Below are 27,610 nucleotides of genomic sequence, written 5' to 3'. Positions count from 1 at the left end.
CTTAGTGTAGACCTGCCCTCAGAAGCCCCTGAAGACAATGGGCCAGATTCTCATCTGGTGGAAATCTGCACAGATCCAATGAAGTTAACAGAGCTAGGCCTATTTATACCAGCTGAAAATCTGGCCCTAATGGAAAGACAGGTATGGACAGAAAATGTCCATTCCTTCCACTTCCAACAAAAATAAATGAAGTGGAGACCCAAAGCTTCTTCAGGAGTGGGACAGGTGAGTTTGTCTCCTTCAGAGCAAACACAGGTGAGACTCACTGAGGCAAATTCTCTGTTGTTGAGTTAGCAAAATTTTGCCAACCTTAGAATTCAAGATGGAACTTGTAGTCTGAAAAATGGCGCAATCAAAATTGGTGGGTTTTGCATAGCACTTATGAAAACGCAGATGTGTTTCTTTTGGGGGGATGAAAGGATTAGTTGTGTGCTCACTAGTTTGCTGTTACAATGCCAGAGCGATATCCAGATGGTGCTGATATCTGAGCACTGGGAAGAAGGCAGAAGCTTTGGATTGTGTTTTTGTGTGTACACACGTCTTACCGCTTTCTAAATAAAGGCATGAGAGGTAGACATTAATGTTCACCTATACATGGTTAAATGAAAGATGGCATAGAAAAAAATAGGGAGTTCTTTGTTTTATCTTTAAAAAATTGTTGACAGAGGTAAGATACTGTTTAAAAATATTTGAGTACATCATGGAATTGCATTATCTAGTATCAGGAAAATTACAGCATAATGTGCAGTTAACAGTATGTAAACCAAACAGAATGTCAGGGCTTCTGTTCCTCATGGTCCCTTGGAACTGATAATTTCTGACTTTGGTTCCTGTTCCCCTTACTGTAGTCCAGTGACCGGTGTAATTCATAGGGCCTACACAAAGTTCTTCAAGTCAAACGTCCATATTTCAGTTTCACTGCAGTACATCTTTTCTTGACCATAGCTGTCACTGAGGCAAACATCTCATTAAAAATTCATCTTTAGTGGTGAGATGCCTTTATTCTTGAAGGCTGTGTTCTCAAGACCTTTCACACACCACTTTTGACTGGAGAATATAAAATATATCAGATTTCAGTTGATTTTTTCAATATAAATCAAACACAAAGAATGTTTCTTCAGCTCTTTGCATTTTCCAACCTTGCATGAATACCTGCTCATTTGTGAAACCCAAAGAGAAGTTATCATTAAACCTGTTTTTTTTTCCACAGGAAAAAATGCCATTTTTCATGGAGCAAAATGGCATGTTTCATAAGGCAAAATTACATTTCATAAATACGTATTTTAATGTCTTGTACCAACCACTCGATGCTTCAGAAGGTGCTAGGAATGTTTCAGTACATACCTGCAGGAAGAAACCAGGAATATTTCTATTCCCGTTTTAGTTGGATGGAACTGTCCTTCATTAACAATACACTTTCCTTCAGGGGCTTGGGTGTGGGGAGGCTTAGGTTCTGTTTCAGCTACGTTCATGAGATGTCTTTCTTCTCCTGAACTTTTTGATGATCTTGTCTTCCTTGGGAGTCTTCAGTGAGGAGCCTGCTCTGCAGGGCCAGTCAGAGTTATAGTGGGAGGAGGGAAATGAAGATCCAGGAGCTAAGCATTAATATAACTCAGCTCTTCCCCAAGAAAATACTGTTTTCTCTTCCTGGGAGAGAGCTGGGTTCCTTTCCTTCTGAGTTACTCCCGCTGATGCTCTCAGTCGGTAGGGCTGCAGGCTCAGCCTGAGCAGGTCCAAGAGCAGGCCAGCTGGCCCGAGCTAAAGTCCCACTCCCAGTTGTTATTTTCACCCTCAGTTCAGTATGATCAATTGATCTATCCAATCCACATCTTTCAGACTTTGCCCTCTGTGCGTGCACAGTAAGTGAAGAGTGTGAATGTCATGTTCTTTGCAGAGATTTCGTTTTTCATGGCAAGCGGTCAATTTAACATGTTCTGAATTATCTGTTATGACTGTGCCAATAGCATGGCCTTAATTATAACTGGCTGAAATAATTTTCTTTGGAACAAAAAAAATCACTCATGCTGAATACCAGCCCTCTCAACTAATCAAAGGCCACCAAGACAAAGAACAAAAGAATTAGAACAATAAAAAAATGGACAACTGTTGGCTTAGTTGTTCAAAAAAAAACCCAAAAAAAACCCCAACATCATTCTCATAGCTCTCTCTTGATAAAGGCCCCAATACGGCAAAGTGCTTCTGAACTTATCTAATTTTAAGCATGTGAGTACTCTGATTGATGTTAATAAGCTTATTCATGTGCTTGCAGTTAGGCATCTGTTTAAATACCTTGCATAACTGGAGTATAAAACAGACTCCATAGCTTCTGGCCCATCAAGATTCTTTGGTCCTCCTTTTTACAAAGCCATGGAAGCTATTCGAGAAGAAATTTTCTCAATAGCCTGCATGATGCCTACACCAGCATATACATGGCCCCCTCCTCCCCAGTGAAGGTTTTCTGTTTTCAGGGCGAGAGGACAAGACCTGGAAGTAGAGCAGCCGGAACCACCATAGTTTTGCTGCAATGAGATTCAAACAAACATTTCCTTTCATTTTGAAACTGGTTGGGGTTGTGATGCAGTTGACCCAGATTCACTCTCAAGTGAAGATTATTTGAGTTTTGGAACCCAAATCAGGCCAGGTTCCTGTGGTTATTTCTAATTGCAAATATTTTGCAGAACTTAACTCAGTATGTCCTAAGAGTAGCCGGAGGAGTGATTCAGTAGCACATAGAAGCCCCAGCTCTAGTGGGATTTACAAACATGTCAGGTGCCTAACACCCATTACATTTCAATGGGAGCTGGGTGCCAGACCTGCTTAGGTGCGTCTTTAGGCACTTAAATATATTTGTAAATCTGGCCCTAAGTAACTTGATCACATAGGAAGATTGTGGGAGAAAGTGAATGTGGCTCTCCTGATTTCAGCCCGATACCTTAACTACATGTCCATCCTGCCTTTCTACCAGCAGGCTTCAGTAGTGCCCAGCAGCAAATGGACTGACCATATATAAGGGCACTAGAATGCAATAATAACACTTAACAACTATGTGGTACTTTGTATTTCCAAAGTGACTTTAAAAACTTTAACAAATTAAACACTATAACAAAGATGAGCCACTTGAAAACTGCAAATGCTGTTTTTTGGAAGCACATTGTGATATGACAATATATGATAGGACGAGATAAAAATACATAAAAATGGCATTAAACTATGTTAGGCATAAAAGCATAAAAATACCATCAAAATATAAAAAATATCACTTTCCCCTCCTAGGAGTGTAAAAGTGCTTTTACTGCTTGGTTCTCAGAATTTCCTGGAATGTCACACTGGGGGCATTTGCTAGCAAGAGTGGGTGAGTAGCGGGGTGTTAGAGTTTAATAACAGGCATATGACTGAGCATATATAAGTCTACGTTTTCACAGTGGCCTCAGTCCTCTGCCCACTCCATGGGTGGAGCTTTCCTTGCATTCCACATGTGCAGTGACTATAGAATCATTCTCAAAGGGTGTGACCCCAAAGCCTCTTGAAATCAATAGGAGTCTTTCCATTGATTTTTGGCTCAAGCCCTAACATAGCACTTGTAATTTTGTGTTCATGCAAACAGCCTTGCGTGGTACCGGCAGTCTCCATCAGAGTTCTGAGGAAAAGGATTTACTCTTCCTCAGATTGAGAATTTGTAGCAGCTCCAATGTGTAATACTACTCCCTCCCCTTCTCTGACCCCTAATGGGCATGGGGAGAATAGCAGGTGGATCCATGTATTTACAGATTCATCTAGACCCAGGGGTGGGCAACCTTTCAGAAGTGCTGTGCCAAATCTTCATTTATTCATTCTAATTTAAGGTTTCGCGTGCCGGTAATACATTTTAACATTTTTAGAAGGTCTCTTTCTAGAAGTCTATAATATATAACTAAACTATTGTTTTATGTAAAGTAAATAAGGGTTTTAAAATGTTTAAGAAGCTTCATTTAAAATTAAATTAAAATACAGAGCCCCTCGGACTGGTGGCCAGGACCCGGGCAGAATGAGTGCCACTGAAAATCAGCTCATGTGCCGCCTTTGGCACGCGTGCCATGGGTTGCCTACCCCTGGTCTAGGCCTTCCTTTCTCAACTCTATACCTCACCAACATGCAAAGGTGCAATGAGCTGTGCTCCAAAGTGTGTGTATGGTGTGAACTTCAGAGGCCAGATTCTATTTTTTAGGTACACCAGAATAAATCTAGAGTAAGCCTATTGAATAGAACTACTCCTCATTTATGTCAAGGTGACTGTGATCAGAATAGGGTCCCAGGAGGATTCTTGTCTCCCAGCTCTGTGCTGCAGATTGCTGTTGTTCTATTGCATCCTGGGCTCTTTGTGCCAAAGGGCAGGATTTACCCCTAAATAGCTGGTAAGTCCAAAGGAGCTGTACAATACACGTGCTGCTTCTAAGGCAAATGGCCAGACTAGGAATTTGGCACTGTTTACCAGCACTGCACTCGAGTAATATGAAATGGCTCAAACACATTGTTTCCCTAGAATTTACAAATATCTGGAAATATTTTCTTTTTAAAATGGGGATTGTATCCTGTTCTCTTGACATGTTGAATTATTTCCCCCAGGTCTATGTCATCTTTATTTCTCTTCCACAAAATCTGATATCAAAGTTCGGGAGCTGTTGGGCCTGATTCTGCTCTCATGTACACTGATGTAAAAGAGGAGATATTCCATTGGTGTCAGGGGAGTTTAAGCAGTTTAAAGCCTGGGTAAATGAGAGGTGAATCTGGCCCATTAGTCCTAGAGATGGGCTGAACTAAAAACATTTGGATTCAGACCCAGATGTTGCAGCTTGGGTCCATCTCTGATTCTTTTGTTTGGTGTCTGGCTGTCTGTGTCTCATACTGGGAGCTGTGTCAGTTGGTTTTACTCTCAATCTCTACATTGTTCACCTGGGCAGATGGCTGATTAGATCTGTTTTCCTTTGACTCACCTGCGGTGAGGAATTTCCTCAAGTGTATTTGCCTAATAATAAAACCCTTTTAAAAATTCCATAAAAATAGGGATTGATTAAGATTAAATGAGGCCTAAGTGTACCAAAAATGCAGGGCCACTCATGTATTTCAACAAACAAAAAAAGGTGTCCCACTTTCAGCTGCACTTTCCCAAGCCTACTTCTTCCTCCATTAATAATGTCTTTTGATGTTCCCTCCTGATGTGAAGCCAGGAGCTCCCATAGCCTCTATTCATGCATAGTCAGGATTTCCCCACTCTTGTTCCTTCCCAGTTAAGTTCTGCAGGGATCTGTTTGCAGAGAAAAGATGCGGATCTGCCCAAAAGTATGTTTTAAAAACAGTCAAATGTTTTTTTCAGCCGCCTCCTTGTGCTCCTGCTGCACTGTAGGGAGTTCTTTTTTGTTCTTAAATTTTGTGCTCTCCCCTCTCTTAGTAACTTGTGAGTTGGCTTCCCCTCTTCTTCCTGATTGCTGGGTGGGAAGATTTTCCTCCTGCCTTCTCCTGCCTTCCTGGCAAATAGGGGGAGAGGATTCCACAGTAGCACTTTCTCCCTAGAGAAAAGAGGGTGCGTCTCATCAATTCCTTGCTCTCCCCCTATGGGATTGAGTATGTGTGTGGCAGTTTTCCTTTCCTCATGGGATGAACTTTTACTTCCCTGTGGGAGAACCAGGTGGTACTCACTCCACCGGATCAGTTCACTGCAGAACACCTCCTTCCGCCTAACTGGAAAAAGCACTTTGCTTCCTCTTCTCAGAAGAAGGTCTAGCCAAGTATATATCAATGTGCTTCCCCTGCAGACGTGGTGAACATGCCACAAGGAAGAGAAACATCTGGTGGAGGTTCTGATCCATGGATACACTAGGCTCATGGCTAATTTGCCTGTGTGTAATTTCTGTTTGGAGTTTCTCTTATGAAAGTGGGGTCCTTTTGTATAGCTAGACATTTTCCACATTGTCATTTGCAATCTTGGTCTCAGATTCCAATCCAGTCCATCTTGGTAGTTACCAAAAATCATTACCATCCAGCAGCTGTTTTGTGGCTTATAAGAAATGAATTGGTAGGTCTTCGCCTATGGTCCACAGCCCACAACCAGCATTTATTGACAGTCTCAGCAGAGGCCAGATGTTGAGTGGACTAGACACTGAATGACCTGGTCATTCTCTTACAGGCTTGGCATATAAAGTATGGAGCAGAGTGTCAGGCCAGCATAAAGAACCCAGAATTGCTTTTTTCTGTACCATTTCTGTGGATCATTACAAACACTAAACTCACACACACACATAGGGAAAAACAACTCAGACATCATTAATTAAATAAACACTGAACAGTAAAAAAAATAAAAAATGAACCAATTCAAGCAGTGAGGTGAAGCGTTCTTTTGTGTTCCAGTGCACATCCAGCACGAACAATAAAATTCTTTCAAAAGTGAAAAGTGAAATCCAGGCATTTTTAGCTTGCAGGAAAATACTTGTTTTGATTGCACATTCATATGAGATTAGAATTCTTAAATGTCGGGCTAATTATCCCACATGAAAATAATCTTAAACAGACTTTTGGAAAGTTACATGTGAATAACAGTTGCAGAACAATTTGTAAACCAGTTCTCTAGTAATTGTAGCTCTTGTAATCAGGACTACAGCCGTCCAAATTTCACCAGAAAAGGTATGTTCTAGACTGTGTAGCTAGCTAGATCAATAGGTAGGTACTTCTCTGGCCTCTGTCTTCACACTGTCTGAGTGCCTCACAAATGTCAATTAATTTGCCCCCACAGCATTAGGAAGTTGAGAAATGAGATAGGAAGTATTATTATTATCCCCATTTTAAAGATGCAGAACTGAGGTGCAGCAAGAACAAGGGTGTGAACTTCAGATAAAGTTACTGATAAAACGCATCCTTATAGGAGTAGCCGTATGAAGAGCTGAGACACAGGGCCTGTTTACACTGGAATTAAACATCTGCGGCTGGCCTACGTCAGCTGACTCAGGCTGGCAAGGCTTGGGTTTTGGGGCTGTAAAATTGCGGTGTAGATATTCAGGCTCGAGCACAAGTCCATGCTCTGGCACCCCCTGAATGTCTGCACTGCAGTTGTACAGCCCCTTAGCCTGAGCCCTGCAAGCCTGAGTCAGCTGGCATGGGCCAGCCACAGCTGTTTAATCCCAGTGTAGACATACCTCAGAGACAGACTTCCCAGGCACAGCTCCTCCTTGACGTCCTCCTTGCTCCTGGGCAGTAGTACTTTACTATTGACCTACCCCCGCCGTAAATTACTACTCATCCCATGCTGGCTCTGCAACATTGGCTAGTGAGCAAGGAGGAGTGAAGCCAAGACTTCATTCCCTCCATTCTCTGCCCACTTGCTCCTTGGAGGAAGTAAGCAGGTAAGTAGCCTCACTGACTCCTGTGTACCTGAACTGAATATCCAGGTAACCTATGTAAGGAGTAGAGGTATCTTATTCCTTCTTCTCCTTTACAGAGTCACAATCTAATCATAAGTGACTTGCCTAAGGTCACACAGGAAGTACTGTATGTGGCAAAGCCAAAAGTTGAAGCCAGGTCTCCTGAATGCCAGACCTGTGCTTTAAACACTAGTCCAGCCTTCCTCTGTGTTGCTCCAGAATCAGAGGAAAACAAATAGGGTGCTTGGGAGAGGAAGGTAGTAAATGCACAGCCCAGCATTTTCTTCCCAAATTCAGTTTAGTGGTCTGCTTTTCTGCTTACTGGGCTCTTACACTCTGGGTTCAGAGAGTTTGTGAAGTATCAGTTTAATAACCAGTAGGTCCTGTATTGGTGGACAGTCCTGTATTGGTAGACTATACCTTGTCCTTGTAGGAGGACAGAGCTGATCATCTATTGGGTCTTTTTTTCTTTCTAACTAGTCTGGTGCTACCACGAGCAAGCATTTATGTCACACTTCTTTTCCTACTAATCTCTTGGTATGGATTTGTGGTTTCTTTTTAATGTCTGGTTCATTAGATGGCGTAACATATGTAGAGTTTTTAGCTGTGGTTGAGGAAAGCTGGGAATGTAGAGGTTAAGGTTTATTACGTCTGTCATGTTTGAGAACAGAAGGCCATATACTATTTCTGCCCTGAGTCCCTGCCCAAAATTCCCATTGGCACTGGAGTCACGTGCATGGCTAAGGGCTGTTTATAACCCTAAAAGTACTTTCTGTTTCTTCTCAGATGATCCGGATCGAACCATAATCTAGACACCACTTATTTTAAACCTCATTAAACTACAGTTTTGAAACTTTTTGAAGCTGGGATAGGGAATTATTTCATAGTACGTAGGAATTTAAAATGCAGTGGATAACATCTCTGTCCCCCACCCCCATACACGCAGACACTGCATTAAGAATTTTCCACAGTGTCATTTATTTTATAAAGGGTTCTCTATACTTGCTTCCCCACCCCAACATTCACAGCACAAGCACATCAAGAGGGAATAAACCCCTAAAAGCTTAGTTGTAATTTACATCTTTACTTCCTGCACGTAGTAACAATAGATAGTTGAATTGAAAAGCCTTTTAAAATTCATAAATATATTAGTAGCCATTATCTAGGAGAAAACATGAGTCTGAATATAGGGCTTGATCCACCACAGTGTTTCTCCAACTTTATACCAGTATAATTCCCTTGAAATCAAAGGAGGTGCACTGATGTAAGACTGAAGTAGCAAGTGGTGAATCAGGCCCATAATATTTGAGGGTGACTACACTTAACCAAGAAGGCCACTCTTTTCGCTGGCCACTCATTTTGGGTGCTGTAGGTTGGGCACCCAGAAACGGAGGCAGTCAGAATGAACGGATACTTTTTAAAATCTAGGCTGAAATTCCATGTTCACTCTACAGAAAACCCTGCCTTCGGTCTTTTCATCTTTTCAGTATAGCAGAAATGAGACTGTGTTTTAACTGAATATTAGATACTTTCTAATAACCTAATGTCCGAGTGATTTCCTTTGGAATTTTGTTTTGATGTTTAAAACAGAGAACAAAACAAAACCTTCTCCATGGTTTATTTCCTTCTGATGAAAATAATAGCATTGACTCCATAACATGTTAATCATTAAACTGAGTATAAGTAAGGCAGGTGTGCAAAGTGGAGTAGGTAATGCACAATGCTAAGGTTGTTTAAAAAAAACCTCTGCAAACCTAACTCCATAGCCTACGGGATGAATATGACACAGCAATACCAGTATCTGCTTTCATTGGCACCCTCTTGACAGCTAAGCTTTTTGGGAGGTTCTGCCCTGGGATTCAAAGACAATAAGCAAACTTGCACAAGAAAAATAAAGTTTGCATTCCTTTACATTTCAGATTTGACAGATAAAACAGAGGCAGGTAATACACTACTGTGTAATCCCTTGCAAAGGTGACACAACCCCAAAGAGCTTTGATGCTGTCTGATTGCAAGCCTCATGAGAATTCTAGTGGAAAACAAATGCTGATGAGCTTATTTGACTCACCTTTCTACCTATTTGCGTTCAGAAAGGGCTCCTGTACAGTCTCTTCCCCTCTCTTTATTGTGCGGTTTGCTTTGTTTGTTTGAGTTTGAAACTGCCATTATGTGAAAGTGTTGCAAGTATAAATAATTTAGAAGATAACTCTGTGGGGATGCCACTTTCACTGCTTTTCTGCAGTAGCAACTCATTATGGTTCTGAGAACCAGCATTCCATAAGAACAATTATGCAACATCAGTACATGGATATTAACCAAGCCTGATAGATGGTGACAAGAAAATAATTTTGGCATCTGTTTAATTACATTTTTTTCGCCTTTCTTAAAAAATATCTCCTCTCGTGTGTAATGCACACAACTGCTTTGCATTTCCTACAAATATTTGCAGGCTTCTTGGATGGAGGGCTGGGTATCTGTATACATAGATATCCATCAGGTTGTATGCATTTTTTGTGTTTGGATTGAAAATTACTTTCCTCCCAATATGAGGCCATTGTGATACAATTACCTAATGAAATGCGTTTGTTTCTAAAAGTAATCTAGTCAGTTAATATATGTTAATAAAGACAAGTGAACAAAAGGTAATAAGTGGGTCAGACTCAAAAAGAATCACTCCTGTTAAAGGGAAAAGAAAAGCTCATAATGGAGCTTCTCTTACTTTCACCCCATCATTTTAAGAATTGCTTTGCCAATCCTTCACAGCAAATAGTAATTTTAAGTGGCCCAACACAGAGCTCAGGTTGTGTGCACTCTATGGTAATGACAGAGTAGCTGCCCTTTCTGGAGTCAATAAGTCCAACAATTGAGTCTCTTTTTTTTCCCCTCCTGTGAGTGAATCGGTGCTGTTAGCCTGACTGACAGGATTGCTTATGGAGAGCGAACCCTTCACCCTTATCCAGGCACTTTTGGGGTTCATAGGCCAGGCAGGTAGCATAGAAAACAGTTATAAGTAAAAAGCTGATTTTGATCTTGTGCACTCCGTAAACAAGAACTGTTGAGATAAACAATTGATGGGTATTGGGGTGTATCCCTAACACCTATATACACTATTTCAGGACTTGAATCTCAGTGCTCTATTCTTATGAACATGTTGCTTATAGATGACCAAGAATTGTTCATCGCTATTTCTTTTTTTACCAGAATCTCATAAGATTTTGCCAGAAACTTATTTACATTGTTAGTTAGTTTCCTGATTCTGAAATGCAGCCGTGTTGTGATATCGTAGGGTAAGTTATGAGAAGTGGAAAGTGTCTAGTAAAATTTAACAAGAAGGATCTCAAGAAAGGGGACGAAGCGCCTCCTGTTAAAATAATGTCATGTCAGAGAAAAGGAGCATGGCCATGAGTCTGTATGCATTCCCCAGTAGCCAAATCCAGTCTGATTTAGACATTATACACCAACTTAAATATATGGGAATTAGAATTGTTGGGGAGAAGGAGCAATCCACAACTAAAACAAACATTGCAGAGACTGCAAGCTATCATAGTAAACAGTGCACTGATGAAAAGAAGCTTATGTATTAGACAGTGTTTGTTTACATAGATGGGTTTATAACCTGATAAATAGAAGTGACAAATATCTCAGTGAGATGTTGTTCTCTTGGACATCCTCAAAGACAATTCCTACTCCTCCAGGCCTCTTTAGGACTCCTCCCTCATTTTACTCCCACTGTCCATAACCTTGATGTGATCCTTGATCCTGCTCTTTCATTCTTCCACATCTCCTGTGTCTGCAATTCAGCCTTTAGCAGTATTAACCACATATGCTACTTCTGCTCATGCCTTCACCTCCTTTCAGCTTGACTACTGTAATTCCCTTCTCTAAAGCTTCTAAATCCCAGTTCTCCATGCCCCATTATGTGCCAAATGTTTCTGCCTCCTTCTCACACATACTTCAAACATGACAAAATCACTTCTATCCTTCAGACAACTCCACTGTTTTCCATTGTTCATTTCAGGGTCCATTTCAAAATTGTTTTTAAAACCCTGTAAAAGCCTGCTTCATGTCCTCTCTCTCTGTTTATCTATGGCCTTCTTCCACCCCGCCTAGTTGCACAATCTCATCCCTTTTCATCCATCATCCTTTTCCTCTACAGTTCCTTTCACTTGAACTAACCCTTCTCTGTCATTGACTCTCCAGATATAGTATTTTCAAACTCAATGAAAACTTATGTTTTCTCCCTTGTTTATGGCTCTTAATTTCTCTCCCTCTGAAATATTTTTTGTTAATGAATTATCTAATTATGTAAATTGTTATGGGATGGAGTTTATGTGAAAGATGTTGTAGCATGATACATTAGTTTTATTTTAATATTTATATGTTACAGTGAAAATATCAGGGGAAAGCTAGTTCAGAAAGTCCAATTTCCTAGGTAAGTATTAGGGATCCATTTTTAGTAGGGTTGAAGCCCTGCCTCTTTCATTTTGGGTGCAAAATTTACATCCACAAAGTCTTTACCTGCATTTTGTTCACCTGCAAATTACATCTAGTTACCTGATTTGCACCTACAATTAGTTAGTTAGAACTGTGAGATTTGTATTTGAAATGCAGATGTAAAATTTGGGCCTGAAAAACTGGCATTTGTATTTTTTGTGGGCACCAATTTCACCCACCAAAGGGCAGCTGATCTCCTGGAATTATAGGTCACAGAGTGCTGAATTCATGTATCCCACTTTGAAAACTGAGCAGTTGTTTTACATCGTCCACAGTGGATCAGTGATTGAGGGACATATAGGAAACAGACATGGATGCCTCCAAGTCAGGCTTCTGTCAAGGTCCATTTAAAGGTGCCAGCTTTCTCTTTGGCTATTGACCATTGTATTTTCTAATATATATTTTATTGAATCAAAGAACTAATATATTTCCTAAAATGTCTCTGGAAACTCAGCTGATACAACACAGTCTAGACTCTCTTAGGCTAGAATTTACTAGTATTAAAGCATATGTGGCATTACTGGAGTCTGCTAAGCCTCATGTGATTTATAAAGATATAAAATATATCTTTTATGATTACGATGATGCTAAAAATTTTGTGGATGATAATGTAGGCACATTGGAAAGACTGGATATAACAACTGTTGGAGATTCAAGAAGAAATACACTCCTTTGCCAGTTGATATGGTTCCTAGAGGATAAGATTGCTTTGACTCCTTAGTCACTGACTGTTTGCATTTTGTTTCTTTTATTACCTTGCTGAAGACTTTGTCATGCTAAAAGTTTGCATGTGTCTATATTTTTGACCTCTATTAAATAGTTAAATATTACATTAAATGAGAACTATCGGGTTACAAATTGTGTATTTTTAGCAATACACAAATTTTACAAATAAATTTTAATTATTCAAACTGAAATATATCTAATTGACTTTTCACTCTCTTTGCTGTTAATTTATCTTTCAATGTTTCTTTCCCTGTGGATACTGAAAACAGAATGAAAAAGGACAATTCACTTTCACTTTTATTTAGTCAGTTTCTTGTAAATTTCACCTTCAGATTCTCATGCCCTAGTACAGTGGTGCCCAAACTTTTCCTGTCATGCCCCTCCCCCCAGTCATGGAATCTGTCCGTGCCCACCCACCCTCCCTTACTGAACAATTGGCTCAGCAAAGGAGCATGGGCTGAAGGTGGAGCTGGTCTTGGGGGAGAGAGGGAATGAGGCCAGAGCTAGCCTGGGGGCGAAGCAGAGCTGTGGCCAGGGCCGGAGCAGGGCTGGGGGCAGAGCAGGAGGTGGAGCGGATCTGTAGCTGAAGGCAGAGCAAGGCTGGCAGGCGCTCCCTTCCCCGTCCCATGTGGGGACTGGCCTGTGCCCTGCCATGTGCCCCTCTGAACATTCCTCCACATCCGGCAGTTTGGGGACCATTGCCCTAGCACAATGCTGCAATGTTTGGATTGAAAATATGGTAGGAAAAGACTATCGATCTGTATTTGTAATTAAATCGCCCCATTTCAAACACTAAGGCTGTTACGTTTCACAGGTGGGTAGCAATATCTGTGAGTATTAAACCACAAAACCTTTGCTCAAGTACTGTTATGCTGCAGTTTTTCAGATGGTCCTCTTAAATATGGCCAGAACAATTACAGATGTATCCAATTTGAATGTGCAGATCCTTCATTGGTACCCACTGCAGACCAGATCCTCAGCTGGTATAAATCAGCATAGCCTCATTAACTTCCAAAGAGCTGCACTAATTTACATCAGCTCAGGATCTGGCCCACTATGTGCAATGGCACACACTCATGCTGACTGTCCACACAGAGTCAATGGGACTATCTGAGTGCTTAAAGTTAAGCACAGGTAAAATTTTCAAGAGCATGTTAAGTCCTATTTTCAAAAGCGCCTTAGGGCTAGATCCACTAGGGGCCTTCAGCACCTAAACTGCCACTTCTGGCACCTAAAATGTACATCCTCCAACCCCCCACTTGGCTGCCCCCTAAACCTGTAGGCACCTAAGTTTGCCCCAAATAAAGTCCCGTAGGTACCAAAGTTTCTGTTGCTGGGCCTGCTCACAGCCACCAATCTCATGCCTAAGCCCTAGAGATGTAGGCTGAAATCCCCACTCTGCCTGAGAGGAGCAGGGACTTGAATCTCCAAGGAGAGTGCCCCAATCACTGGCCTAGAGGGTATCCTGGTGTGGGGGCTTCTCAAGCTCTCTTCTTAAAGCTGATCCATTTTGTATAAAATTATTAACTCAAGCACTCAGCACCTTGCAGGATCAAGCAGCCCACAGTCGCCAGTTTTATGAGCTCAAATGCAAGTTGATGCGCATACAATTGGATGCGCTCCCCACAAGTGGTGCAGATGCAATTTTTGAGACCTACTCAAAACTTGCCCAAATAGTCAGCATATTCTGAGCTAATGCTGAAAATCCTTCCATAACCTTTATTAAAATGATGTAAGATCACATACTGTTTCAAAACTTCTCCCATAATGAGTTACAGAGATACAGAGAGCGAGACTGACTGATTTGTTTAATTTCATGACAGATATTTCATTTCTATGTACAAGAATGACAGTGGGAAAATATCACAATACTGTCCAATGTTCATTAAAGATATATGACCACCACATATAATGCTAATTTCATATTCCTTTTTATGATATAATTTCCTTTTTTTATGGCATATTCAAGTGACAGTAACCAGGTTGGCAAGCCTAAAACGTGAAACCAGATGCTTTGCTAGCTAGCCAGCCTTTAAAAATAAAAAGACAGAAAGTTTGCATTAGTGTTAATTTGCTCATCAGCTGGGGAACCCACCAACAGCAACCTTAGAGTGATGCAATTCGGAACAGACTCCCACCAGCCCTCTCTAATTCTTGTGAGCCAGCTGGGTATTGAAATTCATAAGAATCCACCTCTTTGAGTGCTTCAGAGAGCACAAACCTTGTCAATTTCAATCCTCCGCTGGTTCAGAAGAATGAAGCCAGGAGAGAGAACAGAGGGGTGGTGCAACATTCCCATGTATGTCCTCAATCACAACAAATGCAGCACTCCAGGGCCCCTGCAGAGCTCCAGCCAGCTCTATCCCTGACTTACCAGCTGTGCTTTGCATTTACCTCTGATTACCCAGCGAGGCTGAGTGGGTAGCAGGGAATGAGCCAGGAGGCAAGCATGCATGTGGGAGAGTGAGCAGTCTCACCTTTTTTGTTTTAATTTTCCTCTCTCTGAGGCCAGCACAGTTTGGCTTACAGCAATTTAGGCCCCTGTTGTCATAGGCACAACATTAAAAGCAACATTTGCAATAAAGTTTTTAACAGACTCTCTAAGGTGGTCCTAAAACATTTTTTCTGTGATACATATAGGATACACTTAATACACAATGGTGTGGAAAGGTATAAAGGCTTTATCAGCATGAGACTGGGATGATCTGAATAAATCTGTCCTGCCTTCACCCCTCCTGAATAATAATATTGCTAGGACCCCATTACGCTAGGTGCTGGACAGACACTGAACAAAAGCCTGCCGCACTGAGCTAGCAGTTCTCAGACCGATAACACCTTTACACACACCACGCACTCAGATACTGAGCCTCAAGACTCTCCTCTTTGATAAAGCCTGCTTACCATAAGCAGAGTGATCAAAGGGGTGAAATGAACATGATCACATATGTATATAAAACCTAAGCAGAGCCTCCTATCACCAAGCAAGGGCAAGGAGCAGAAAAGTATGGACATCACCATGTAGCTACAACTTACTTGGGAAGTGATTAGGTACTGCAGTGACAGGTGTTATAACGTGTGTGTGTGTGTTGAGATTATATATAGATATTCTGTCCATTACTCCTAATTGTTTCACTAGTTCCCCTTCCTCTCATGTATACTTTAGTAGCCACCAGCTAGAGAAAGGTATCTATAGCTATAATTAAAATATTCTCCAATTATTATGGACTGTTGCTTAATATTCTATTGTTCCACTGACAACATAGTTTTTAATGTATCATTTTATACTATGCTGTAGATCATCATTATCCTGCCTCCCTTAGGGCCTTGGCTGTACGAGTATTTATTTGTTTCCACAAGCTAACATGTGCTCATCTTGGAAAATAGTGGTGCTGCGATTCTTCCTCACTCAACTCGTGCCCCCCCCCTTGTTTTTTAAACCTTTTCCTCCTCCTGTCAGCCTGAAGCATTAAGGAGTCTGAATATGGCATATACCTGGATTCGCACCCAACTGAAACGCTGAACACATACTGGCTTCTTAGCAAACGCCATACACGCAGGTTTATGCACTCCTTAACGTGGTAACTCCACACGGCATCGTTTTATGGCCTACAGCATTTTTTTTTCCCTTTAATAAACTTGCGACTGGATTAAGGGCTCAGCTTCACAGAGGTGACTCCGCAGTCGCTTCCGTGGGAGAGGTGGGAGCTCAGCGCCCCACTTAGGGTGCTCAGCACCTTATAGAAGCTGCTCGGCTCCTTGCAATATGACTCTGAACAGAACTTTACTCCATGCTGTCAATGTGATATTCTGACTAACTTTAATCATGTCAAAATCCATTGCTTATTAAATACCTTTCCCCAAAATGTTTCTCAAAAAGAAACTGAGGTCAGTATAAGCTGGAGGCGTCTGCCACAGCAGCTTTGCCGCGGCATCAGTGTGAACTTCTTTAGGATCAGCAGTTCTCAAACTTTCACTAGTGTGCATCTATAAATTTAGTTTGGCGGTGGATTTTGAAAACTAAGCTGTTAAGATCCAGTTTGCTAAGGTCCACTGGTTGATAGGTAAAATATATATTTCCCAGCCTAATCCTTCTTCCTTTAGATTTGAAGCTTTAATGACAATGAAAAAAATATACAAGCATGGCCAAGACAGGACTGTGAATACAAAAAATAGCTCACTTTGGACAAAATTTGCTGTCAGGGTAAATGGAGCATTCCTTCTGAACTCACAGACTGGTAGTGCATGTGCAGGTTGGTTGTAGATGGTTGCTACAATAAGGCTTCTTTCATACAGGTGTGTTTATGCCCCAGGCTTGCTGGCCACAGTCCATTCCATTTACAGAAGCTGAATTAAACAATAACTACCACATTGCAAAAAGAAGAAGGAAAAAAAAAAAAAGGTGAGCGTCAAAGGAGATGCCTGAGAGCTTTGTTAGGGCCAAGAAAAACCCTGTTGCAGTTGTCAGAGCTTGTTGATGTTGCAGAGAACGGCACTTTTTTTTTCCTGCTGGATTTTGTGGTTCTGCCTTAGGAAAGAAAGTAAAATAGAACGGAAGAACAAAGTCCTACTCTATAAATCAGCAGCTGCTCCTTGCCAGATCAAAGGAGTGACATTTTTGCTCCTGGACTACTTGTCCACTTTAGGTGCTTGACAGACAGCTAACAGCTGGCCTGCTACACAGCATAGGCGAATCGAGCTACATCTTCTTCAGAGTAGATGACAAGCTAATCAGAGATATCCGTAACACAGGACATGTGAGTGCACCTTGATCTCTTCAAACACATCCAATACATAATTGCTAAACATTTTTGTGCATTTTTGGCAAGTTAATACTTCGGTAGTTTCCGCTGAGAAGTAAGATGGAGAATGAATATGTTTAGTTCATCATGAAGATGCAAAGTTAAACGGAGGTTAAATTTATAGCTAAGCTCTCCTCTTCAGGTTAATTTATATCTAGCTGAAAACTGAATTTGAACTAGTTAGGAATTTGTGAAGTGACTTTAATTTGATTGACTATTACAAAAATATGGATTTTAAAAAATGGCTGCCCAAAGTTAGGATCCGAAAGCTGCATTTAAGGGCCTGAATAAGGGGCCTGATTTTCAAAAGTGCTGAACGCTCAGCAGCTTCCAGTTTTCAAAATCTCGTCCTGTGAGTTTAACATGACAAATTAACACATCTTGAAATTCAAGGGTTAGTTAAGAATCAGCAGAAAGGTCTGAATTCACTTTTAATGTGGACAGTCCAGTGCAAGCAAAGTAGAGTACATGCCAAATTAGCTAAAATTGTGTTCAGAGTCTCCATAAGATGTATGTATACAGACCTGGAATTTTAATGTCAGTAGTAAAACTTTCAAAGTAATTTAGTTTCTAGTTGCTTCCCATTTGCAATAAATCAAGTACAGGATGAGGTAATATACTACAACTTATGTCTATTGACTTAGCATTTTATCTTTAAGATATGAATAGCTAAGGAACTCTGTCTGTTTGTCTCCTCCCTTCCTTTCAAGTACCTTTGAAAGATTGCTTTTACGGTGCATGATAAATAACCATATATGAATAATCTGATGGCATTCTGAAAGAGTAACAGACATTGCTTCAAAAATCATGACCTGCTGGGATGCTTTGTTATGTGGTATGAGGTGTGATTACATTCACTGAATAGTGTTTATTATCATTCAGAATTCCAAGGGAAATAAAAGATAATTTTCCACCTAGGTTAAAATATCATGAAAGCTTATAATGAAAAATCTGTGTGTAGAGGGTTCTTTGTGTAGTGGGAATTCTTCATTAAACTCAATGTTAACAGATTTATTCCTCTAACTGGTTCTCAGTCACGATGGGGTTTCACACTATATTTGCAATCCTGGATAATGCAATCCCCTTTCCACTATACAATTTAACAAAGTACAAATGGGGTAGGATTCAGTCATGGAGCTAGCTCACTATTTATGGCCAAAATGGAACTGTAGCAATGAAGATACACCTTTTACTCAGAGAAATGAATTGCACGCTACAGGATATGACTATTAGACAGTGGCAACACTAGGCTTACATGACCTATGTGTTAGTGTATGGTCCCCCTCTTCCAAGGACACAGATATGCACTCAACCCGCCAGCCATGGAGCCAGGGCACCATCCCGTATCCTCATGCATGGTCCCATCTGACTCCAGCAGGTCACAGCACAGAGCGATTTCTCCAGCTGCACAGCCCATTTGGAAAGCTATGTTTTGGCTCCACCTCCTGGCTTCCTGCTACATGCAGTGGAGGAGGTCACCAGGGGCCACTGAGCACATAAACAAGTATGTGGAAGTGGGCACAGGCAGGCAGCCAAGGCCAGGGATTACTCTGTGCCCGTTGGAATGGGGGAAAACAGGCAGGAGTGATGATTGTATTGGGCTCTGCAAAACCTAGGATCAGCACTGTATATTTCAGGCCTCACTTTCTCTGTCTACAAAAAAAAAAGTTTCATTTTCTTGCCATCAAACTACTGCAGAAACGAGATTCCCATACAGTCCACATGTGCAAACACCTACTATATGGAATAAACAAGTGTAACTCTGTAGCATTTGCACTTTCAGCGTAAGTACTATTAGCACTGGCTGTTAACAAAACAAAACAAAAAACCCTCAAACTCTTGGCTTGTGCCCAATCATTTTCCCATGCTCCAGAAATATAACCTGGTAGAAGAGCTACATGTTTAAAGACACACATTTTCTGTGAGCTAAATAAATACCAGTGTTGACAACTCTCGTGATTTTATCAGGAGTTTCATGGTATTTCATGTTTAACTTAAAGTCCCAGCTCCCAGAGAAAAAGTGGTTAGGTGAGAATCTTGGCTTGCTTGCTTATTTCTTTCTTCCTTAAGTAAGTTTCTAGCCCTCATGCTTGTGGAGAAATGCTTGAAAATGTAACTCAAGTGTTCCCCAAAGTCTCAAAAAAACCCAGAAGGTAAATAAATATATATATATCATGATTTTTAAGTCACTCTCATGCTTTTGGGCAACCTGACTCATAATTTTTGAATGCTTGAACTACTGGAATACACAGACTTTTGAGTGCTATAATGTAATTTCCAAAATTGCCATCTTCTATGAGGGTGATACTTTTACAAGTGACATACAAGACACGGTAGAGGTCTGTGGAACCATCAATGAACAAAGTCAGTCTATCTATCTATCTAATAGGCAGCCAGCCTTGCCATTTTTAAAATAGCCTAATCTTCCCTGGAATACTTACAATGCCTCTAACAAAGTTATCCAACCCGGTGTTAAGAAGTTTTGTCAAGGAATAAGTCCCTCTATTTTTCCCTCTTTGAAAATCGATCATGTAAATGACTCCACTGCTCAATATTCTTAACTTAAGGGAGCCTTTCTGGCTGGCTTACATCCAAGTGGCTACATTCAGCTTTATACTTTCTTATAAGGAATGCTGCACATAAGAGTTGGCAAATAGGTGTGGCATAGAGTCAGTGAAGCAGAAACAAGGGGTTTATCAGCCATTTTTATATATACACACATACACAAAAGGACACCTAAACCTAATTCTGCAAGTTCAAAACACACACTGGAGTGAAAAGGTTAAATAAACCAAAATGGTTAGATTTCAGCTGCAAAAATAAAAGTCTGATTGATAAACAATGAATAGTTTTAAAGGGGGGTATATTTATAGATATTAAAATGTTGACGCAATTTTAGTGTCTCAGATTCCACGTTTCCAGATAGCTCTGTTCCTCTGAAATTATACAGTCAGGGTGTGGTAGAAACATGTCAGATACATAAGCATCGTGAACAGAGCTCAGCAAAAAAATCACAAAGAAATTAGAAAACCTTTCCATGTGAATTTTTTGTCCATTTCATTTCAAATTCACAAAATATAATTAGATTTCACAACTAACCAGACAAATTCTGTTGTTTTTCCCAGAAAATTGTTGAGTGACAGTGGACTTAGTTTAAATGGAAAGCAAAAAAAAGGTTTTTTTGAGCCAAAACATTGACATTTTTCACAGTTTGATTGTTGAAATGTCATTAGGACGAAGATTAATTCTCCCATCAAAAGTCACAAACATTGGAGTTTTTACCTGTTTTAGGCCCATATTCAGCAAGGCTTAAATTCCATTGACTTCAGTGAGTGTTAAGCACATGCTGAAGGGCTTTGCTGAACTGGGGCAATGTGAAAACACCCATTTCATGGTATGTTAAGTGCCATGTAATGATGTCAAACAAACCTGCCAGGGAAAAAAAAACTATCACTACTTTCTCATACCACTATTTGTGAACACCATTTTTTTTACACAAAACAAAACTATATTTTGCTTTGATATGCAGAGTATTGAATATTTCAGAAGATTCCACTGGATAGCTCAGGGTGGTGAAAATGGGATGCAGAGAATTTTACTCCTAGTTAGTGGCCTGTAATCTAACCTGATATGGTAGTGGCCAAAAGTAAGAAGGGGCACAGAGCCTGAATTACTCTCTCACCCCTAGAAACCTAATGCAGGGTTGAGGCACATTGTTCAAGCTTTGTGGAAAAACTTGCACTAGCATGCTCACTGTTGTATCTAGTAGCTGGGTAGAAGACTTCAAGCTCCAGTGCCCTCAATCTGGTAACTTTCATAAGTACTAAGGAACAGATTTTCAAAGGTATTTAGGTGCCTAAAGCTGCAGTTGGCTGCCTAGTGGGATTTTCAAAAACATCTAAGTAGGTTAGGTACCTAACTCCTAGTGCTTCAGTGTAGACACTTGCTACAGTGACAGAAGTGGTTTTTTCTTCACTGTAATAAGTCCTCTCCAGGGGCGGCTCTAGAAATCCCGCCGCCCCAAGCAGGGCGGCATGCCGCGGGGCGTGCTCTGGCGGTCGCTGGTCCCGCGGCTCCAGGGGACCTCTTGCAGACGTGCCTGCGGAGGTTCCGCTGGTCCCGCGGCTCCGGTGGAGCATCCGCTGGCATGCCTCTGGGAGGTCCACTCGAGCCACGGGACCAGTGGACCTCCCACAGGCATGACTGCGGAAGGTCCGCCGGAGCCGCCTGCCGCCCTGCCGGCAAAATGCCGCCCCAAGCGCGCGCTTGGCACGCTGGGGTCTGGAGCCGGCCCTGGTCCTCTCCTTCAGGAGGCAGCAGCTAGGTCTACAGAAGACCTCTTCCATCAGCCTAGCAGTATCTATACTGAGGCTTAACTTGGGTTAACTACATCTCTCAGGGGGGTGAATTTTAGGTAGACCAGATCTCACATTTAATAATAAAGAAAATATATTAACATTATTATTATAATTATAATTATTAATTGTTATTATTATCTTAGTGCCACAATCCCTAGTCAGGTTTCAGAGTAGCAGCCATGTTAGTCTGTATCCGCAAAAAGAACGGGAGTACTTGTGGCACCTTAGAGACTAACACATTTATTTGAGCATAAGCTTTCGTGGGCTACAAAAACGAAAGCCTACGAAAACTTATGCTCAAATAAATGTGCTAGTCTCTAAGGTGCCACAATCCTAGTAAGGATTTCTGTCCTTTACAAACACCCAGGCAGATATGGTTCTGGCCCCAAACAGCATACAATCTAATTTGAGACAAGGCACTGCTGTAGTTAATCTTTGGAGTTCACTGGAAGTGTATTCTTTTTATTGATTTATTCCTTTCTCTTTTTTCCGGTTAAAGAGTTGAGTGCCTTTCTGTGCATGCAGTGAGCTGATTGATTTAAAGAACTTTTGTTATTTTAACATATCATTGTCTGTTATGGATATTTGAAGTGGAATCAAGAGAGCATAGTGATACTGACGAAGCTTTAGAGCTAAACTCTGTGGCCTCATATTCTACCTCCTTCTTCTCAAGAAGGGAAATTCACTTTGCTGTGGAGGACCCGCACAAGATCCTCTTCGCCACTTAGGTCTCACACTGCCAGGCTATAACCTAAGGTAGTGACTGGGGCTGAATGCAACTCTGTGCTGCAACCAGCCATCTGGTCCCAGGTTAGGGATGAATTTCATGTTTCCAAACATTGCTGTTTTTCACCCACATAAAACCAGACTGTTGTGGCCTTATGCAGGTGAAATGAATCTCCTCCAATAGCCTTACAGTGGGGCTGAAGCAACCTGCCCAGTATAAATCAGTGCAGGACCTAATGCACTTGCAGATACTAATCCCCGACTGATTCACTAATGGAATGAGCCATATCTTAAAAAATGAAATTTTGTACAACGAAACCAATGGGAAACCTCAAAAATTGTATATTAATGTGTCATGCTTGAGCATGCAGACCAAGAGATCTGTATCTGCTGCATATTTTCTTTTGCAGTTTGCATTAGTATTTCTTTGAAATTTTAGCAGAATGTTGTTTATCATAAAATTAAAATGTATTAGGTAAATGTGACTTTAAAATCGTTCTGGAGTGACTTCAGATAGAATATCGTAACTACATGTGTTGATGCAATTAAATATTGTGTATGACTTCTTACAGCATATAGAACACAGGTTTGTGATTAAAAAAACAGTGATGCCATTTGAACAGCTGCAATTTTTACAAATATTAGAAAGGTGCTAATTAGAGATGGGAAGAAGCTTAGGTCAGCTGGTCTGCCTAAGCAAAATGCCTAACTACACTTAAGATATTCTGCAAACTGTAGAATCCACTAGTTTACCTCTACTGCTCTTTTTTTGGCTGAGCACAGATAAAATACTATCAAGCAATGAGATTTCTTTTAAATGTCCACATCATCTTACATGTTGATCTATATCCTGTTTGACTTGCTCAAACAAATAGCTCCAATGCAATTAGTGGAACCATTTGATGTTCGAATAGGCAAATAGATTTGACCCTGTATCATTTATGTGACTGCTTCATGTAACAATGCTAACAGAAATACATCCTTTCATAGCCAATGCCCACTGTTTGAATTAGTAGAGGTGGTGATCTGAAATCTGCAAAATGATGAGAGTGAGAGTTGCATTATATGTAGTATCCCAATTACATGTATTCTCCTTAACAATACACGCCTCGTTTATCATTCCAGGGTAAGGGCCAAATTCTGCATGTGTATGAATGTAGAGCTTGTGAAAGGTGCCAAATTGACAGCTGTGGAGGCTGAAATCCCCTGTTTATCCGCAGAACAGCCATGGCACATAGAGTGGCAATATGAGCTTCACTCTTACACCCCTACCAATGTGCCTGAATGTTAATATGGATGGAGAGAGGAAAGACAGTTATGTAGATGGTGGACTGGACAGATCACAGGATGGGGAGTGGAGAAATCTAGGGTCACGTTCTGGCTTTGCCACAAACTCCCTGTATGACCTTGGGCAAGTCACTTAATCTCCCCCTGTATCAGTTCTTTTCTATAAACCAGGAACAACAATCATGCTATCATTCTCCCACCTTTTGTCTATCCAGGCCATTCACACTGGGACAGGAAATGTCTCTCATTATGTGTTTGTAGTGAAACAGGGCCATGATCTTGGTTGGAACTTCTATGTGCTCCTAGAATACAAATAATTATTATGATTAATAATAGAGCAGTTCTCTCCATTGGAGATGATTCGTTCACCTTTTCCCTTTCAGTCTTTGGTCTCTGGGTGAAGGCAACCATCGAGGTTGGCAATTAGTGCTAAGGAACAGAGCCATGAATTCCAGTTCCATAGGGGCCCAAATAATGCTGAAAATAGTGTTATTTGTATTTTTGTTTAATTTTTTCCCTGGTCTTTTAATGCCCCTTAAAAACATTTCTGCCAAAGTAACATTACAGTGTTTCTCTAATGCATGAACTGAAATATTTTGCAAGGACTAGATCTTGCATTATTTTGGCCCCAAAAATAACACCCTGAGGCATATAAAAGAAAAGCCCTCGGAAAATGTAAAGTCTAGAGCAGGGACTATGGCTTCCATGTCTCTATTATGAATCATTCACATTGACGGTGCATTATAAATAATAATACACAAACACTATTCTGTGCATTTCTGCCAGTTGTGCTGGCAGTTTAGGTGATGTAGTCATTGCTAATGAATATTGGACCTGATTTTCAGCCTGAACTGAACTCTACATCTGCTTTTGCATCTGCAGTTTTGTTGATACAAATAATTTCAGATGACATTTTTCAGATATAGTCACTTGAGGGCATAAGTGATGCAATTTTAGGCTGGCTGGGATTTTCAAAGGGAATTACATTTCAATGGGATTTGGGTGCCTAACTCCCCTATGCTCCTTTGAAAACCCAGATGTCTAAGTACTTGACTGTACCCCTGCCCCCTACAGCAAGGTACATCAAGTGATATCAATTACACTTGCAATTTTTTGCATGTGCAAAATTTCAGGAACAAAAAGGAACACCTAGAAAGTAGGGCTCAAAATCAAGTACTATGTTCATTAGCAATTATATCTATGGTGGTCTTTCAGCATTTACTGGAAAGATGTGGCCTTATAATTTAGTACAAGTCTCCCTAGTGGATTTGTCTGTAAGGCAGTACAGTTTTGGGGGCTCACTTTCAGGGCTTCAGCTTCCTCATCAGAAAATACCTACTGAATCATCTAGTAGTTCATATAGAAGATCTAGAATTACTCCTGTGGGCTTAATAAACCTAGGGCAAAATGTCTTCCTTTGGAAGTGAATGGCTGGCAAGTGCATGCGGACATGGAGGCTGGCTTTTCAAAATCCATCCCATAAAGCCGGTATCCTGGTTGAATATGTAACACTGTCAAACCAAATTTTGTAAACTCATACATGTGAGCCAGTTGAGTCACTTTACTTTCAGGACTTAAAATGTTCTTAATGTCCTGCATTGTTGTGTAAACCCCATTGAAAAAAACACTTCAGAGGACACCCATTTTTTTACTAATGTAAACATTCTGACCAGTATCCAAAGATATGACCTCCAGGTGAACCTTTAACCTTCCCCTTAATTATTTGTTTGAAGGCAGTGTGGAGTTCTCCTGCTGAGACTGAAGAACCATAATGCCTTGCAGCCCTGTGAGTAAGGGAGTGTTTGGAGGGAAGTGGAAAGAGACATAAATAAGGGCACCACCAGATGTAAATAATAAAAGTGGTTGGGGTTTAAATAAAAACTGAAAAAGCAATTTAGTTTCCCTAAAGAGTGGCTGGATTGAAGAAAATAGGGGCTCGGAAGACAAAAAGTGTGGGAGGGTCTCTTGTTTATGATTTTTTACAGGCTGCCCAAATAAGCATTGATTGCATTCTTTAAAACCTTGCCATCTGTATACATCATTAGAAGCTCATAGGAGAAGAGAAAACAGTCTTATCAGGCTTTTCTCTTAATCTCTATTGGCCTTAACTTTAGCTGATAAAAGGCATGCTGGATACAGAAGGTTCAGGTCAGCCCCCATTTGGTCAACGTGGTAACATTGCTGGAAAGCAGCTAAGCAAATTAAGTCCTATCAGAGACCTTTGTCTTTGGGAACGGAAACTGTGTCTAGGAGTCGCCGTATTAGAGTTGGAAATACCTCCACCATGCTGAAATCGCTGCTGGCTGAAGGAATGAGCAACAGAATCAATTCTTTGTTTTTATTTTTAATACTTGAAGTCTCCTCTTGACTAATTCAGAGGCAGGATGACATTTTTGACAACTGAGCTATACTTTTCTTGAAGAATAAAGAATGTCTTTGTTTTGGATGTAAACAGAGAGATGCAAAAAAGCCCTTTGGTGTTATTTGTAGCATTTATGCATCTGTCTAATGGAATTCCCACCAGTGTGATTACAGGAGATCTAAACAAAGGTGTACTGTCTTTTGTTATCTTTGATGGACTTTAACCTGAGGGGAGCGACTCAGTGGCTAGTATAGTATATGTCGGATGCCCAGCTGTATAAGTGTTAGAATTTGACTAAGTAAGCTGATTAATTGAATTTTCTGTTATTGACTGAAAAACTCCCATTAACTTCAGTGGACTTTGGATCAGGCCCAATGGCAGTTAAGGAGGCTGTTTTGGACGACGGGCATGTTAGTATTTCTGAAGAGGATTAAACACTAGTATTCAACTTCATTAGCCCTCCTTAAGGGTCACTAGACTGAAGTCTGAACTGTGAAATACCGGACAAAACCTGAACATAAGCCCTAAAGTGTTCTTAAAACACAAAGAATAGGGATAAAAATAAAAACAAGTGTGGTTTGTGAGTGATAGAAAATTGCCTTGTTTTGAACAAATTGTATAAATAATATGGGGAGGGGTATTTTCACTGAGTTTGATTTTACTGAGTTTGAGCTGATGTGGATTGCTGTGCATTAAACTAACAGAAATTATGCAAGCACTTATTTGTAGGTTACCAACCAAATTAAATTCAGGCTTTCTAGCCAAACAACTGGCTTTATCGAATGCTCAAACATTTCAGCCAGTACTCCAGCTATGGTACCCGATTTGAGAAAAAGTTCTTTTGGGCCTAATATTAAACACGTGTACCTACAATTCCCTCTTTCTACTGAGTTGAAAGGTGCCTCAGTTTATGGTCAGCAATTGCTTAATGCTCTGCCTTGGGTGTCCCACTCTTGGCTGAAAAGGTCGCCCCCAGCTGGCACTGACCTCTAAATGACCCCTGACTTTACAGGCTTAAACTGCAGGAGTTGCAGAAGAGCAGAAGTCTTTCTGGGCCAGCACTTATTGCTGCTGTGCTGGTGATAAAACTTCAGACAGCCTAATTGATGGCTTTGCTGACCTAACAATACCTTGTGAAAGCACAGAGTGGCAAAGCCTGGTCTTCATTTATGGCCAGCTGCAAGGGTAGCTGAATCCCCTATGATGAAGAAAAAAGTCTTCTAGCCTGTGAACTTTAACCAGGTTCCTTGTTACTCTAAGAAGTTAAAGAAACAATTGTCTTGTAACACAAGTTTTCATTCACATTTAGTTGTTCACAGCCTTCTGGTAAATCCAGTCTTAAACTAGCTAGTAAGATAAGCATGTTACAAGTTACAGTTTCTGAGCACTTTGAGGGAAATCTTTTAAAGTGAAGTTATATTTTTTTTTACATGCTGCTGTATTGCACTGAATCCCTGCCAGAGTAAAAGC

General features: G+C 40.7%; 1 protein-coding gene across 15 annotated transcripts in view; it reads left to right on the top strand.

The window, feature by feature from the left end:
• MEIS2 (Meis homeobox 2) overlaps positions 1-27,610 on the top strand; it is a 180,897-nt gene that overhangs the window by 146,295 nt on the left and 6,992 nt on the right. The gene's annotated exons all lie outside the window — the stretch shown is intronic.

Source organism: Mauremys mutica, chromosome 4 (assembly GCF_020497125.1).
Source record: "Mauremys mutica isolate MM-2020 ecotype Southern chromosome 4, ASM2049712v1, whole genome shotgun sequence".
Classification (NCBI taxonomy): domain Eukaryota; kingdom Metazoa; phylum Chordata; order Testudines; family Geoemydidae; genus Mauremys; species Mauremys mutica.
Note: the sequence above shows the minus strand (reverse complement) of the source record. Positions and strands in the feature narration are given on the sequence as shown.